The sequence below is a fragment of the Larus michahellis genome, chromosome 19 (genome assembly GCF_964199755.1).
Source record: "Larus michahellis chromosome 19, bLarMic1.1, whole genome shotgun sequence".
Classification (NCBI taxonomy): domain Eukaryota; kingdom Metazoa; phylum Chordata; class Aves; order Charadriiformes; family Laridae; genus Larus; species Larus michahellis.
This window is the reverse complement of record NC_133914.1, coordinates 6,998,256-7,016,574: the sequence shown is the minus strand read 5'-3', so window position 1 is coordinate 7,016,574 and position 18,319 is coordinate 6,998,256. Positions and strand designations below refer to the sequence as shown.

Here is an 18,319-nt window from a genome sequence, read left to right as displayed (position 1 = left end):
CCTCACTGCTGGAAGATGCTATTTATTCACCTACTTAATTTTGCTTCTGTGGTATTATAATAATAAGAAGAGAAGAAATAAGAAAACAACCAAGAAAAAAGAAGGGCATTTTGTTTATCTGTGTCAACATGAAATGGGGCTGGTAAACACTGCTCTGAAAACTCAGGTATCTTTTTGAGTTTAAAAGTTACTTCATCTTCTGGGATTAAATGCATAACGATAGTCACATGGGATTAAAGCAAATCCAAAACGTTTAAAAATGCGAATTACCTCCTTGCCTGTGAGAAGGTGTATTTTTTTTCATACGAACAACATAAGAACTCAGACTGGGCAAACAATATTATAACTGCTCCTATGGCTACAGAATAGCGTTTGAGATATAACTCAAGATGACAACGCATACTTGAGATATATCTCGTTAAAAGTAAAAGTCTTCAACAGCCAAGAGCTCCCATGTTATGAACATTAACAGCAGTAGATCATTTTCCCCTTTGGGATTTCCACTGCATAAGACCGGTGTTGGTTTAACGCACACACTTGATGCATCCTATTGAGGCAAACCCATCATCCGCACACTTCTCTTAGCAACGTTGTGCACGTAGGCTGAAGAAGACCCATTACGGACAGATAATTCTAAAAGCTGAGGTTCATTTCTTCAAGAGGCTCAAATATTGAAACGCATTAAAAATTTGTGTGCCAATCCTGGGCCTTCATTAGGCCAAACTGTCCCAGCCCCCCCGTCAAACCTCTTTGATAACCCATATGTTAGCAAAGTATATATGGAAGGATACCTTTTCCTCTGAATCTGACAGTGTATGGATATTCCTCTGTGTATTTTTAGTCACGGCATTTCTAAAATTTTCAAAGAATAAGGGAGCCCATGAACAAGCGCAAATTGTTCTGGTACAAAATCCACGCGTAGACAGAGAATTGCTGTTTTAAAATGCACATGGAAACATTTTGCAGAACATCTTTGAAAAAAAAAATCCAACAGAGAAACAATATATCACAAAATACAACGTCTTCATGAGCGTGCTATGGATAAAGTGCAATTGCTGTTGCTTTTTCAAAGACGTGCGAGTGTATTTAAATGATTATGGATGAAAGACAATAAAATACGAAGAATGACATTTGAAAAAGAAGCTTGCCTCTCTCTGTTGATGCTGTTTGTGGCTTCTTGGAAAAGGAATGCTTTTTTTTTTTTTCATTTTGAATATGTACCTTATGGAGAAATAAATGTTTAAACCTCAATCTTCTAAACACTTTCCATTTGAAAGCTGGAACATATAACTGCCCCAGTGCTAGCCTAATAAAATCTGAAGGACTTTCAGATGAACAAAATAGGGGAAAAGTTTCACCATAGAGTCACACATAAATGTACAACTAAACCTGTGGGCTTGTTCTCTTCCATGATGAATTTTTGCAAGAAAACAGAGAGCTGATCTTTGCTAGATTAGACTCAGAGGCGCTTTGCTGGCTGAGGACCTAAAATGCTCTGATTAAAAAAGCTAACATATATTCTCGGGTTACTCCGTCTAACTGCTAAGCCAAGTTACCATTACAATACGATTGGTTTAGAGCTGCCGTCAGCATCTGCCAAAACAAAAGATGACCCTTCCATACCTAAACGATGTAATTTGGGATCTCAGAGATGCCCAACATGAAGTCCAGGCAGGACACGCAGTCAGAAAGATCTCACACACAATCTGATCAATTTTGTAGAACATAATAATCCTTTGGAATCTTTCGGAATTAATACTCATTTTAGCTTGAAAACCCCTGGGACAACTTTGTACACCAGCTTCCCAAGGAACTCAATGTAGTATAGAGGAGCATCTTGGGAAAGATTCTAAAAATAGGCCCTCTGGTTACCACAGCAAAGCACCCAAACATGCATGGAAATATTTTCGTGCAAAGAGAACCCAGATTTCACATTTTTCTACCCCATCTCCCAAGACCATAACCTGCCGTGGTATGTTACACATACATCCCTTGCTTCCACTTTGAACCTTATTTGCTCGCAGCTGCCCCGTGATTCAATTCAGTCAAACAGGCCTTTTCGTAACTCTGAATGACAAAACCATCAACAACTTTCTAATTTTGCATTTGTGAGCAAACCTCGGAGCCTGGGCGCCCTCCAGGAGACCGAGACAACTGACTTTAGTAGCTGCAGTCCACTTTTACAAACCTCCTCAGCCCTGGGATCTTGGTAAGCTTTGCAAATACCAAATAAGCATCTGGATTCCCCTGTGAAAAAGGCATTACTTATTATCAGAGCAAGATTAGTAGCCAGTGAGCAATTTCTGAGGGATGGCAGAAGAATGATACGTGGCTGGACCAGGCTTTCGGCTCACGAATATAGGCAAGAGAACTGCAGCATCTTTGCCTGCTGCTCAGCTACAACTCAAAAAGAAGCTGCTTGAATATTTTTTAACAATTTCTGCCTCTCCAGAGATGAATGAACGCTGCTGTCTCTGAGGGACCAGTCCCAGCCATGCTGAAGAGCTGTCTCTTTGGCATCTTGGCCAGGACTTCGCAGTACTGGGGGAGAACAGTGACAGTGACCCAACTCCAGAAGCCATGGCCCAAAAAGGCCGTGCACTTGTTTTGGGTACGCTATCCTCTTCACCTCACGCCAAGTAAAGGCCATTGAAATCAATATGACCCCAGGTGAGCACTGAATCAGTTCTTGCGGCTCCTGGAGTCAATGGGACAATAAGCAAAGCTTGAGATAGATGTGAGGCACAGCCTTCTCCAGTTGGAGCCCATGCAGAGGTACAGGTCGGAGCTGCAACTGCCGAGTTGACTGAGCTCCTGGAGCACAGCCCACCTCACTGCTGGAAGATGCTCTTTACGCACCTACATATTTTCATTGCAGCGGTCTACTAACAGTTCTCCAGTGAGAACTGAATGACGATTACTAGTGCCAATGCCCTACAAACTGAAAGTGGCAGGAGTTGCCAAACTACTCTTAGAAACACGTGTCCTGGGCAAAACTGTGTAGGAAGGTGTACAGGAGGAATTCAACAGGATTAAGCTCAAAACAACACTCCAAAGGCTACAAAATTTAACCCCAGAAACTGTTACAACAAAATTTTCAGTGCTTACTTACTTAGCCTTCACACAGAATTAAAGGCAGTCCAGTAAAAACACAGGCTTATCCTGGTAAGAAATCATCCACACATTTTAATGTGCCACCTGCATACACTGTGCAAATCTACAAGGCCCTAAATATAAACAGACAGCCCTTTCCTGGCTGTTAAAATGAACACTACCTCAGCTTGTTCTCCGAGCAAGCCAAAATTATAGCTGCTTAGAGATCAGAAACGTTTTAGGGTGGGACACTTCCCCCTCCCCCTCCGTCTTTTACAGTGTTTGTAGTTTTATGAATAAGGCATTCATAGTGCCCAAACCCCAAAGATATCCACCTTGGAGGGAGAGCTAAAATTAGTATTAAGTATACTCCTGAAACTGTCAGAGGAGAAGACAGCTCGTGTGGGATGCTGGAGAGCCGGCAGGCAAAACAACATCCCTGAAAAGGCTGGGTCCTCGCTGTACCTCTTGTTGGAGAGCCCATGGCTTTGCATACGCCCCCCACACACACACATGCTAACCTGTCCAAAAATCCTAGTTATTCCTGCAAAGTCCAGCAAGGTAAAGTTGTGCCAGTGCATACATGCCAGACCAGACTGCTTCTGGGAGCAGAGCACGCACCAAGATGCAACTGTGTGAGCAATGACCGCCTTGAATTTCCATTCCAGAAGACACCAAATCATTTTAAAGGCGGTAAATACGGACCTGACATTCCCTATTATAAAATAATGGGCAGATCTGGATGGAGCACAACATGTTTATCAGCATATGGTCAGGGGAAAAGCAAAAGAAACCTCTTCTTCCCTCCAGATGGTGGTAGGAAGAACATGGCCAGGGGCGCCCGGTTTATGACCTGCTGCAGGAGAGAGGGGACGGGTCAGTCACCTTACAGGCAAAAATCCAGAGCAACTAGGTAAGGAAAGCAGAGCCTCCCTGATTGTCCTGGCTGGAGTGAAACTGGTTGTTTTTATATATATACAGATATATAAATATATATACACACACACACACACACATACGTACATTTGTATATATCTCTATATAACCCTCGGTACCCCGCAGTGAAGGGCATGACGGCGGCAGCGCTGGCAGGCAGCACGTGTGGCTCATACCCCTCCTTTTTCCTTCCCAACCTTTGCTTACATTTCATCTAGTCTACTCTGATTCCAAGGTTTAATAAAATTTAATCCCAGCATGTCTTGAATTAATTAATTAGATCTCGTTCCAAGCCACCGTGCCAATTTCTGCAATTACATTGTTCCTCACAGAAGAGTCGGAACCCGGCTGCCTCCAGCCCCTTGAGCAGCCACAGACCAACCAGGGGTTCGGGAGCCGAGTACAACGCAGCAAATGGGATGATTTCAGAGCACTTTGATTTTGCTCCTCCATTCTTTCCCCACTAGAAAATCCCCTGCAGGTACAAACGGCTGTACCCGTGCGTCAGGTACGAACTGTTGTGTCACGAGCTCAGCCCCACTCCACTCCCAGAGGGAGTCCCGCACCTGCAAACTCAGTCTTTATTCATCAAAATTGGTGAGTTGGGACTAGTGGGCTACCTGGTACCATCCAATCCACTTGCTCCAACTACAGCTCTTTCGTCCCCATCTTTTGCTTCTGAGCTTGCTTCCCTCTTCAAACCATCCGCAATAAAGGATTTTTTAATTCCCTGGTACAAAGAAACCACAAAAATATTTGTTTTTTTTCATCAGGAACAAGCTGTGGGAATTCAGGAGAAATGGGGATATTCTGAGATGACAACAGCATTATTCCCTGTACCGATCTTCCCTGACAGATGATTTCCAAAGAGTGTGACATCCCACCAGACACTCTGTGGAGCATTCTCAAAGTGCAACAGCTACACTGTCTTCCCAAAATGTTTAGCTCTCTCTCCTCATCCTCTTCCCTGCCACAGCCTAGAGAAGAGCAATCTCAGGTGCTCAGTGGCCACAGGGACAAGCACAGCATCCACAAACAGACACGGACCACAGAACAGGAGATATTTCCCACAGCATCATGGTTTGGTTTGCACCATTTCATGCAGTGTAATTAATTCTGATCTCAGAAGAGCCTCATCAGTTTTGCCTGCTGCCAGTGTGCTGGGCAGGGACGCCGATGAAGTGCACTTGTTTACAAACACGTTAAAGCGTATTTAAAATCCATTGTTTCTCGCTCCAGCTGCCCAAGTAGTTTTTACTCAGCTCCTGGACTCGTACCAAAAATAAAAATGACGGATTGCCAAAAAGGACAGAGACGGAGGGGTGGAGGGAGGGAGGGAGGGATGCGAAGTGGCTAGACAGCACAGCAGATGAATATATTATCCTGCTGCCTCTGGGAACGGAGGTCAGAAGCTGGACCAGGCTGAAGAAACACATTGCAAGAAACACTTGTGAAATTAAAGGTCAGCGAGATAATGAGCTATAACTGCAGCCGAACAAGAAGCATTTGCTGATGGAGCCAGCTCTGAGCTCTCACCGGAGTGCAGCTACCTGCTGCGCCCAGGGTGCAAAATCTGTCCCCTTCAATTAACGCTCACCGACGGGACCGAAGGCCTGGCTGTGGCGCAGCAGGACACGGCTGAGGCTCTCCGGGGAGCTCTGCTTTTCCTTCCGTCACTCTCCTGTTAGTTCCAGGCCAACAGCTTCTCTTCAAGAAAAGGCTGTGCCTTCTGTAGGGGCAGCACCGCCGCCTCCCCTGGCCCGTCCCTCTTCCCAGCAGCTTTCCCGCCCCTCGGCTCGCATGGGGAACGCTGCCGTGATGCCCATCCTACGTCACCGTGTTTCAACTCTGAAAATTACCCGTGGTTGTGGATGGGCAACATAGCCCCGGCTCAGTGAGCCTGGCTACAGACAGCAGCAACCTGCCAGGGGATGTGCATCCCTACAGATGATGCTGTAGGCTCTAAAGCAGGGAACAGACAAACCCATTTTTCACTCAAGGAGTGTGTTTTTCTGTCTCATATCAGCCAAGTGACCCCCAGCCCTTAAAATCCACCCAACATGGGTGCCAGATACTGGGTTTTGCCTCTACAACATGCTTGGGGCCAGCGTCAACACCCAGCAGCGCAGCACCTTCTTCTGGAGGACTCTCCAAGAGCTCCACGAATAGTATTTTATCTCAAAAAACTTCCCCAAAGTTGGGCAAGCAGCATCCCTAAGGAGGGTAAAACTTCATCGGTAAATTAAGTGACTCCATGAAGGCTGCAAGGGGAAAAAGGCCCAGCTGGAAGGGACAGGGAGAGCAGGCAAGGGAGGGTGGGATTCGGGTACCTGCTGGTCAGGTCACTCAGCTACAAGGGGAGAGACCCAGGAGCAGTCTCTGTTTCTAAACGATTTATCTTAGGCATCTGCTGGATAAAAAACCAGAAAGAAAATCCCGGCAGCAGGAGAGGCAACCTCCGCCCTGGCACTGCAATCCACATCTACCGCGTTCAGAAAATTACAGCAAGCACCTGTACGGGAGCACAGGGTGCTCTGCCTGGGCAGCAACGAACAAAACCCATGGCACGCTGCAAGCAGAAATAAAATAAAACCCCTGGATCAGTCCTTGCTCCTCAAAACATCTTTTTAAACACTCAGTCACCACACGTCTGCTCTAGGAATTCCAAACCTCCATGACCGCGTCACCTTGGAGGGGCATAAAACCTGCGTAAATCCAGCGGACAGCAAACCTCCCATCACACCGTCAGGCAGCATGGCCACGGGCACAGCCCTGAGGCACCACGGCCGCAGGCTCTGCCTCCGAACCACCAGAGCAGGCACCGAAAGCGATGGCTGAGCCTCTTACCTGTGGACAAGCTGCTACAGGTTCATCTCTCTGATGCTTGAAGGAGACTCAGGTGTTCATACGGTGACCTGGGAAAGGGAACCTGGGGTAGAAAACACGAGACCTTTATGTAATGAGGCGGTTTTAAACGTATGCCATTTACACCACAGACACAGTCACATCCTCTCCAACTGTGGTAGCGACTCAGATATTTTTGTACTTGCTCCCATCAAGACATTAGGGCTTTTCCTTACTTGCCCTCTCGCTCCTTATCTGCAATCCCTTCTGCTACCATTTTGGCCTAAACTTTTAGGCGTTTTTCTCTATTATGTGCTCTTCTCACGTGGGACCTGGACACTAAATGATATTTGAAAAATGTCATTGCAGAGGTTTTTCTTTACATGCAAAATGATTCATTTTCAGCTGTACAAAGACAAGACACAGGAGGCTGGCTAGTGATGGGCTTTCCAGTTCTGCTAAAGCCAGACCCTGAATGCAAACTGGACCCTGTCTTGGCTACTTCAAAGCCGGAAAATAAACATGTCAAAATAAACATGGAAAATGAACTTCCCTGGGCTGCCTGCACCCCCATCCCTGGCCCTGCCCCAGCCTGCAGCAGGGTGAGCGGCTCTGGCCCAGTCAGGGACTGATCATTCACTTCCAACCTCAGGACCAGGGGGGCTAAGTGTTAATCACAGAATCATAGAATCGCTCAGGTTGGAAGGGACCTTTCAGATCATCGAGTCCAACCATCAACTTAACTCTGACAAAAACCATCACTACCCCATGTCCTTCAGCGCCACGTCTGCCTGGCTTTTAAATACCCCCAGGGATGGTGCCTCAACCCCTTCCCTGGGCAGCCTGTCCCAATGCTTAATAACACTTTCAGTGTAAAAATTTTTCCTGATATCCATCCTAAACCTCCCCTGGCACAACTTAAGGCCGTTTCCTCTTGTCCCATCACCTGTTCCTTGGGAGAAGAGCCCGACCCCCCCTGGCTACCCCCTCCTTTCAGGGAGCTGTAGAGAGCGAGAAGGTCTCCCCTCGGCCTCCTCTTCTCCAGGCTGAACACCCCCAGCTCCCTCAGCTGCTCCTCACCAGACTTGTGCTCCAGACCCCTCACCAGCTCCATTGCCCTTCTCTGGACACGCTCCAGCCCCTCAGTGTCTTTATTTGTGGTGAGGGGCCCAAAACGACACAGCCCTCGAGGTGGGGCCTCACCAGTGCCCAGTACAGGCAGACCGCCACTTCCCTGGTCCTACTCACGACACTGTTCCTGACACAGGCCAGGATGCTGTTGGCCTTCTTGGCCACCTGGGCACACTGCTGGCTTATATTCAGCCAGCTGTCAACCAACACCCCCAGGGCCTTTTCCGCCGGGCTGCTCTCCAGACACTGCCCCAATGTGTAGCATTCATGGGGTTGTTGTGACCCAAGTGCAGGACCCAGCTACCACCCAGCCTTGTTGAACCTCACACCACTGGCCTCAGCCCATCGATCCAGACTGTCCACATCCCTCTGCAAAGCCTTTCTACCCTCAAGCAGGTCAACACTCCTACCCAACTTGGTGTCCTCTGCAAACTTACCGAGGATGCACTCAATCCCCTTGTCCAGATCACTGATAAAGATATTAAAGAGAACTGGCCCCAATACCAAGCTCTGGGGAACACCACTTGTGACCGGACACCATCTGGATTTAACTCCATTCCCCACCACTTTCTGGGCCCGGCCCTCCAGACAGTTTTTAACCCAGTGAAGAGTACTCCCGTCCAAGCCACGGGCAGCCAGTTTCTCCAGGAGGATGCTGTGGGAAACCATATCAAAGGCCTTACTAAAGTCCAGGTAAACAACATGCGCAGCCTTTCCCTCATCCACCAAACGGGTCACTTTGTCATAGAAGGAGACTGGGTTTGTCAAGCAGGACCTGCCTCTCATGGACCCATGCTGACTGGGCCTGATCGCCTGGTTGTCCTTCATGTACCACATAATGGCACTCAGGGTGATCTGTCCCATGACCTGCCCAGGCACTGAGGTCAGACTGACTGGCCTGGACTTCCCCAGATCATCCTTCCGGCCCCTCTTGTGGGTGGGTGTCACATTTGCTGGACACCAGTCAACTGGGATCTCCCCATCCGTCATTTGCTGGTAAATGACGGAAAGTGGCTCTGTGAGCACTTCCGTCAGTTCTTTCAATACCCTCGGGTGGATCCCATGTGGCCCCAGAGATTTGTGTACGTCCAGGTGTTGGAGCAGGTCCCTCACCACCTCCCTTTGGATTATGGAGGCTTCATTCATGGAAAACTAAAATTCACAACAGGTTATGGGAAGATACCCAGGGAAAAAAAATTCAAAAGGTTGAGATTGGCTTAAAGCAGAGCTAAAGAACAAAGATTTTTATAATTTGTCTGGATGCAGGAAAGAAAGGCAGCATGAGGAAGCTGCTGTTGGACAGTGGTAATGAAATCACCTTCAGCCCCATGGGGAGCAGCCCCACACACAGGGATGGCAGCGGCAGTGACTGCAGGTAGCATCCCCGTGGTGGGTCAGAGCATCCTCAGCTGTGGATCCTCAGGGCGGCCGGGCACCCGAGCGAGCGCGAGAGGAGCAACTGCAGCCTGCAAAACACCAGCACGCGGAAGGAAAAGCGGCTTTTCCCTTGTGTGAATCCTTTTAGCTGGAGATTTCTGGGCACTTTATAGTCAACTGTTAATTCTCGTAATCTCAGACAAGCAAGTGAGTGATTAGCCCCATTTCACTGATGTGGAAACTAAGGCAGGGAGGGCTGCACTGACACCAATGGAGAGCCCGCATGGTTCCCATGATGTGCCCGCAGCACCACGCTTCTTCCAGGTCCTTCAGATACACCCATTCTTGGTTACTCTTATTGTCTCTTTAAATTCATTTTTCTCATCATACAGGAGGAAATAACTAGAGACAGGTCAGACTCTGAGCATTTAATGGAACTAAAACTGTTAGGCCATCCAGCAATTCTTCATAACATCTTCCCCACCATGCCTTCTGCTGCCAGCAATTAGATTAGATAATTTTAAATGTGTATCCTTATTAGTGGTTTCTCCTGAAAGCATATTGGCAGACACATGCAGATGCAGAGCTAGTATGAAGTTACAAAAATACTCTGTACAATGTTATTGCAAAAGCACATACGCACAAATAAATGTAATAGCAGGACAGAAGTGAATACAAACACTGAGAATACTTTAAATCGTTGTGAACCAGTGCTAAAGGCACTAATGAAGATAAAACACCCTACCTAATAATGACTGACAAAGAAAAAAGACATTTATACGTTAATCTTGCAACTGTCTTACAAGAAAATGTCATTTTAATTTAACAAGGGTGAAAGACCAAAAAGTTCTAAAAAATCAGTTTAACAACCCATAGATGTTGTGAGTAAATGTTGGTTTTAGCATCAGAACACGGTACCGTGGGCATGGCTCAGTTAATGCCTGAAGAACGTGTGATAAACAAACATCCCATTTTCTGCTAAATTCTGTTAAGGGACTCTGTTGTCCCTCTCCCAAACGTGAATTTACCTAAGGTTTTGCAGAGATCTATAAAGCCCCAGCTCAGATCTCCGTCATGTTCTGCACCTGCCCCCACGCTGCTCCCGGAGAGCCAGCAGAGTTCATAAAACACCAGAAAACACTCGTTGCTCTCTCATTCCACACACATAAAACTCCAGGCCAGTGAATACAAAGACGGTTGGCGGGTGCTCAGTGATATGAGGAGTCCCGTATACCCGCCACCTTCCAGAAGGGAAACCAGGAGACATCTATGCCTGTCTCCCTGCTATGGCCGGGCACTGCTACCATTCCTGTGCGCGAAAACCTGCCAAGCTCTGTCTGATCCAGAAAGATCCCACCCTGCATTATTTCCGCACAGTCCACAGCCCATGTTTCTGCTGTTTTCTTTCCTTCTTTCCCTTTTCTTTCCTCCGAGTGGCACCATCCAGCAAGGGGGACAGTGGGTGACCCTGATCACCACCCAGGGGAAGGCAGGCAGGTCCATCTCTCCATCTCTTCTTCCCCTTGGTTGGCATCACCCCTTTCTTGCCCCACTCCCCCAAAAGTGGAGGAATTATATAGCAGGCTGCCACATTGGTGGAGCAAGTGAGGATTGAATGGTCCCCAGGATGGGAGAGGGTGAGGAAGGGACTGTATTGAGAGCGGGGTCCCATCCTCTGGTGCATCTTCAATTGGGAGCTGCAATCCTGCAGGGCCGAGGTCCCCTGCTCAGCAGGATTAGCCTGAGCAGGGTCCTGGAGACCAGTCAAATGGGCCAAAGGGTGATGCTACCCACACTAAGTCCCTTGCAACTGTCCCTTTGTGCCAAAGGCCTCTTGATATACGCAGTGATACCGTGACATTTACTTGACAGCAGCATCACGAAGCGCGCTGCGGGGCTCAGCAGGCCATGCGGAGATGCACCACTCAGCCCCAAATCAGCTCACTCCAGACCCAAAAGCTGTCGGGCCATGTTCGTGCAGCACCGGCTTGGCAAGTCCTCCCTCCCCGGAAGCAGCAACGTGAAGGTCAGCAAAGGAACGCGCTGACACGGCCATAATTGCTTTGTCCTGGTTTGAGTGACACAGGACTAATTTCTCTTCTAAAGCTTGGGAAAACTGCACTTTTAGAAGACTCTAGTGTCTGAATTTGTGAAAATATTTACTTTATAGCCAGCTACGGTGAGTAGGTTTCAAGGTCTCAGTGTTTTCGAGCTTGCCAGGTGTGGGGATGAGGAGGAGCAAGACCCAGGCACTTGACCCAAGCTGGCCAACAGGATTATTTCACACAATGAATGTCACGCTCAATATGAATTAGAAAGTTTGCTGAGGAGTTCTCTCTCTCTCTGCCTTGATGGCTGTGATCCTGAGAACTCCTTGCCCCGGTGCTGGACCCTGAGCCCTTCCCTTCTTCCCGAAGCCGCAGCGCTCGCAGGGTCCCACGTTGGCTGTCCCTGTGGGGAGCACACGGCTTCTGCTGATGGAGTGGGCTGAGCATAGTCCTTGTGTATTTTATATTAGTACCAGGATCGATACTGGCTCTTTAATATTATTAACGTTAATTATTTAGTCTTATTCTATTAAATCTGTTTATATTTCAGCCCTCAGGTTTCCTTGTTTTTTTCCCAATTCCCCTTCCTGGTGGGGAGGGGTCATCGGGTGAGAGAATAATTGTCTAAACAGCAATAAATTGTTGTGGGTTCCTCAAACCGTAACAGCTTCCAGTCCCCTAATGAGCCAGTTCAGCCCTTGCTCCATGACACACTGCCACACCGGGCAGACATGCCCTTTGCGTGACAGTTTTGCGGCTGAGACGAAAATCCCAACTCCCATCCCGATGGTGAGCAGAGACTGGGGGGGCTGCTGCAAGTACTGCAGGTGGGGTGATGTATGACTACGCTGTGCTGCTTCCTTCTCCCTGCTGCTTCCTTCTCCGTGCCACTTCTCTCCCCCTGCTCACTCAGCGGTGACAGCCCTCACCCCAGTCCAGGCTCTGCTGGCCCCAGTCCTGGAGCACACGCGCTGCCTGTGCCGCCGTGGGCCATGGCACAGCACAACGCAACCGCCTCCAGCTGCCAAGCTGAGGTCCCCGGTCCCCCCGCTCCATCCTTCTGGTGACCGACGCATTTAATTATGGGTCTGCGAGCGCACGTGCAGGCTCCTGCAGGATCTGCTCGGGGAACGCATGGAAAATCTGGCTCCAGTACAGTGTTGCTCTATTTTACCTTCTTTACTGCTTGAAAAACATTTGGCCGTTGCTGGAGAGAGCCAGGCTAGACGCATACATTACAGCACGCTCCAGAAATAGCACACGCTGGCTTGCACAATTTTGCAGCTAAAAAGCTTCCTTTGAGCTCAGCAGCCTGTCCCTGTCCGTGGAGCAGCTCTGGAGAAGGCAAACCCGGGCTCCAGAGCCTGCGGCTTGGGATGAATCATTTCAGGAAGGTTTCATGACTTTGAACGCAGGTGAACAAAGCGTGAGCGGGTTTGATTTCCTCTCCCTCCCTGCCAGCTCCTGTGTATCTTATGCAAAGTGTTTAATGAGCTAATTTGTACGTTGGAGAAGAAGTTGCACGTCAAAGCTGAGCTTAGCTTTGGCCTGGCAAACAGAGCTGTCTATGAGGACAAGCCTCCCACGAGCGCCGCCGTGCCAGTACATCACATCGCCTGCCTCAAAGGGAGGTCAGTCTGCAGAACCAACATGGTTCAGGGCTTTTCTCTGGAAGCCACCACTTTGAGCAAAACATGATGGTTTCTGGGCACAGAGGCCATCTCCAATCCATAAATAAGGATAATTTGTAGTTTGAGGCGGATTCAGGTTGGTGATCTCTGGATAAAAAGCTCTTTATTTTCTCAGGTAGGTTCTGAGGTCTCCAGTCAGCCATGAGAGGTAAGGGCATGCGCTGGAAAATCAAACCGATTTCTGGAATAGTGCATGTTTACATCAAATTCTGACCTTTTTGGGACCCCATCTCTGAATATATGCAAAGCAACGCCCCTGGTTGTTCAGTCTATAGTCAAGCATTAAGTCTCAAGTGCTAATGGGAGACCACCATCACCTACAAAACACAACAACGGAACAGCTACTAGCATCCCAGTCCATCTCTGCGGACAGCATTTTGCAACATAAACCCACTGGAAGTGCTGAAAGCATTGAAGAGCCCTCACACAAATTAAAAAGCACAGTTGATGCCAGGAGCTATCAACCACTTGGTACCAACCACTTGGTATTGAATATGCACATCACATTCCCGCATCCCATGCAAGAATCCAAGAAGACCACCACAGTCATATCTCCTAGCAGGACCTCCACAAGGGATCCAGCACCAGTGAGATGAATCCAGCTTAACCAGCGCTCTCAGACTGCACAGATCCCTATTGCCCACACATCTGTTCCTCTGGGATTTCTAGACCTTCAATGATCTAGTTGCAGCTGCTGGTTTTGGACTATCACAAATCTTGAAATCCTAAACAAATACCCGTTCTTGCAGAGTAGCTTCTCAGTGGGAAAAAAAATCTTTGGTATCCCAGACATTGGTGTTCGCACTAAGGATCACAAGATATTTTCTTCCCTTATTTAATGGGCTTGGACTTGGAGTATGAGGATCCAGCACAAACTTTGTCCACTAAATCAACACATGAAGAACTGTATGTCACTTTTAGGAGTGACAGGACAGGAATTTTGCTAGCAAGTTTCACAACTGTTGATGAAACAGCATTGCATGCCTCCTATCCGACCGCCTAAGATCCCATGCAGCCCCAGGACCCAATGCGGAGCAGTGGATGGTTGCGCCGAGAGGGAGCTGTGAGCAACGGGACACCGAAACGTGCCAGGTGAGCTCTGGGGCTTTATTCTGAGCTCTGCCCCAAGTGACCTTCTGCAACCTCTGTGTCACCTCACTTGCGATGCGATGGAGTGACACCCACCCCTGCATGTCAGGATGCGGCCCCGGCAGCAGGCTGGGTCACGAACTGCACAGGAAAACCAAGCGCTGCCTATGAGGGGAAACCAGAACTCCCTCCCCTCCGTCAGGGCTTGTTTTATGGGCAAGGTTCGCTTTCAAACACGCGCAAGATGGAGACCAGCACACAAGGGCTATCGCACACAGGCATATCCTGCGAAACACATGCTGTCTGGTAGCTCTGCCCCTCCTGCTTTCCCCTTTCCCTGCAAGAAAACCCTTTTTTAGGAAGAGAACACTGTTCAGTGTCCACATCACTCAGAGAAAAAAGGGAAAAATATAGAGTATTGGTATTGAGCCTGCTACAGGAGACAAATGCCATTGCCTTGATATCGTAAGTACTTTACCCAGAGTCTGCAGCTGTAGCAAAGGGCTTCCAACAACTGATGCGGGCTCTTTGCCGTTCACATTCCCTGCTCGCGCCCTTATCTGATCGCTGTCTTGCAGGTCACAGCATTAGCTTGGATCATGTTGGGTCAGAGGCTGCAGAGGTCAGAACCTTCATCCACGGTTTCTGATTTACTGCTACCTGGTGACACCAGTGGCTGTACTGGTGGCATTATTTAACTGTGATGTTCTGGGGATGCCAAACCCAACCGTTTACATTCCCACCTTTACCGCTGTGAACTGACTGGGCTGTTTCAAACACCAGAACAGCAGACAGAGCCCCACGAGCCTCTCTTTTCCTAGTAAGGCATTACAGACTCTTTTTATATAATTATCCCAGACGTTTTGCCTCGCGTACTTGACTTAGTGCTTTTTTTAGGGGAAAACAAAACACACACACCAAAAAAAAAAAAAGACTGAAGGCAGCTGTTTGCCCCTTGGATTGCAGCAAACCTTAGGTGCTTTGCAACCTGGAAAACAAGAGTCCAACATTTTTTAAAAGTCCTGGGCGGTTGTTATAGCAACATATGCACGTGTGCATGTGTCTGCATGTAAAATAGACTCAAACCCAGGTTGTCACGGGCAACACGAGTCAGCTTCGAAGTCGCACCAAACTTGCTGCCTTGCCTGGTGTCATCTGAAGGCAACAGCCAGCTCCGACAGGGAACGGGAAATATCCCGATATCTCACTGCTGGTGCCAATTGCTGGCTGAGAGCTCAATGCCGTCTCGCAGTTGACTCAGCTCCTTAAGATGAGGGTAATTTTCTTTATCCTGTTTGCTTCCTCCTCCCTTGCAGGCTGCCACAGCACCTTAACCCAGCTGGGTAAGACAAGCTCATGGCTCCCTCCCAAACAGATGGCTGCAAGGAAGGTCCAAAAATAATCTAACCCATTTGCCTGTAAGTTTTGAGCCTGCTTTGCTGATTGGCAGACCCTCCGGAGACCACCAGAAGAAGCAGATGGTCAAGACATGAGATCAGAGCTGGAGACGGAGATGTCAATCAAGGGGTTGGAGTGCCAGGCTCCAGGATGTGGAGCAGAGCCGGCAGCTACAGCAGCGCTAAGCGGGCAAGGGTGCATGGTCCCAGAAGGACTAGGGTATTCAATACTAAGGCTGGCTGCAAAGTCTGGTTTTCACTTTAAAAAAAGAAATTTTTAAAAAATCACAGCCTTGTCACGCTGCAAGAGTCGACCCTTATGTTGTTCCACCCCTGGAAGGGTGCGCTGAACCTCTGTCAATCCCCCCATCAAACTCTCAAGCAGAAGTAGGCGGCGGGGGGGGGGGAAGAAGTGAAAGAACAACCAGACAGCCGCTGCAGAAAGAAGAGCAGGGCAAAATCATGGGAAATCACAATAGTTGTAAAGTCTCTGGTGGCAGGTTCTATAATGAGATTTCTGGGTAAAAAAAAATGTTCACTGTGTCATTTGGGATGTCAAGCTACTCCCTGACTGTACCGGTACCCGGCGTCAGAGCATCAAAAACGAGGCAGCAGCAAAATTATCTCCTTCATCACTTTACCGAGGTTTTTGGCCAAATACCTCAGGGTGATGTTATTCCACAGCATCCTCTGCACAGGGCTGTAACACAAAAACTCCGGTCTGGTCCAGAAGCCCATTTAGGGTGAGGGATTCATGCTACAAAATGTGGTCAAACTACCATGTGTCCAAGGATCAGCAATACAGGGCCTGGAGTCTGGAAGCACTGATCCTTTTGGAGAAGTTAAAGGAGGCAAACCTGGACGTTTCACTTCAGTTAAAAAAAAAAAAAAAAAAAAAAAGAAAAAAAAGGCAGAAGGAAAAAAAAAAAGGCTGCAAATAATTGATGGGTGTAAACACTGGATTGAAAAGAAATTATCTAGGGAGTGTATTTTCCTAATGGAATAGATTATGAAAAGGAGAATTTAGCCTGAGTACTACAAAAACAAGCTACCAGAGAGAAGAGAAACCTCTGAGATGGGAACACCTCCTAAGGAAAGCGGCAACAGACCCATTAGCGCATTTACCGCTGGGCTCGGCAAAGCCCTAGAAATCACTTGTAAGGCTCTGCCGAGCACCAGCTCCCGCCGGGAGAAGCGAATCCGATCTAACCTCCCTCTTCCTCCTCTGGATTTCTAGCAGCTCCTTTCCCCAGCATATCCCCCTTAATGGCAAAGCTGATTTGTTTCATCTGTGGTCGCTCTGCAGCGGGACTTGCCAAACTTTGTTTCCCTGGGCACGACAACAACGGCAGCGACAGCAGCGGCAGCTCCGGACCATGCGCAGGCAAGACTCGGCACTGGCTGCTCTGGCAATAGCCCGGTTACCCCTAGCAGGACACAAATCACAGTCTGCAAATCCCTTTTCCAGCAAGAACCCCATCGACACCATCAAAGACAGCAAACAAAACCCGTGGACAGTATGTTCACACCATTCCTGCTATTTGGAGTTTGTCTCCTCTTTTTCTAACCATCTCAGCAATGTAGCTCACACCTATTAGCATCCACGAACTTTACCGTTATACTGCAAGGTCAGACATTGCTGTGTACAGCTGTAGTTCAATTAAAGTCAATACACACTATTCTAATTCTCTTTTGTGACTTACTCTATGCTTTTATTGTTGATGCAAAGCGCTACTTTAACAACCTTGGAAACAGAAAGCCTTTTTAATTGTAAAATTCATCTTTATGTAAAGGAGAAGCACCAGAAATCCCCTGCACCACTTGAAGTCTCTTATCAATTTCTCAGACTGCCGCAATATTTCAATGTTATTCAAAAGGCACGTGGGCTTTGCACAGACCTCTTTGCAAAGAAAAGCAGATATCTTTTTCTATAGGGAACGCCTGGGCACTCCACCATGTACCCTGAATCCCCAGTCCCTTTATCTGGAGCATCCCTGCAGGTGCTCAAGAAGGTGTAAGGAAAGAGCATCGCACACCCCCGCCGCGGCTGACGGCAGCTTCGGGGCAGCCCATCCGGATGGACATCCCCGCAGGTGCTGCTCCGCACACGGACGGGCTGCTCGGAGGCTGGGAGTGATGAGAGATGCTCCGCACACCTCCCAGCACCAACTTGCAGGTGGCGATTTGCAGCAGTGACCTGACCAAAGCAACACCCGCTCTTATTTTTGTCCCTTTTTTATGCTTAGCCTTCTGTTAAAGCAAACAGACAAAGACTGAAGACATCGGGAAGCCCCCAAGAAGTCTGGACTCCTATAAAACAGAACCCCCCCGACCTCGCGCTTCTGGTCAGGAGCCAGACCACTATTGCACGCAGCTGACCGGGTAATTTTAGCTGTCTGGAGAGTGCCAGGAGATGACAGCATTTCTGAAGGACCGTCTGGAGCGACGTCTGCAGGAGTGGAGGCAGAGCACCCATCACCACCCCGCTCGCCCGGCACTGCAGGGGTAACACCACCGAGGTACATTGCTGTCCACCCCTGACCTACCGCCCCCCCCGGCACAGAGAGCACTTAGAAAGACTCTTTACAAATAAAACCGTCATGAATGTAGACATTTGTTACCCCCGCAGCTTTATTTTTTAACCCGCGGTGCAATGTTGCCGTAAGAAATTGAATACTTGAGCATTAAGTATGTGTTACAGCGCTGCCTTATA

At 48.4% G+C, this 18,319-nt stretch overlaps 1 protein-coding gene across 6 annotated transcripts in view; it reads right to left on the bottom strand.

Annotated features, from left to right (window-relative positions):
* The window catches only part of HIVEP3 (HIVEP zinc finger 3), a 324,947-nt gene that overhangs the window by 141,270 nt on the left and 165,358 nt on the right, over positions 1–18,319 (bottom strand). For all 6 annotated transcript variants that reach the window (XM_074563334.1, XM_074563333.1, XM_074563335.1 and 3 more), the window contains one exon: positions 6,877–6,958. The gene's annotated coding sequence lies outside the window, so the exon portion shown is untranslated. The remainder of the gene's footprint in view (positions 1–6,876; positions 6,959–18,319) is intronic.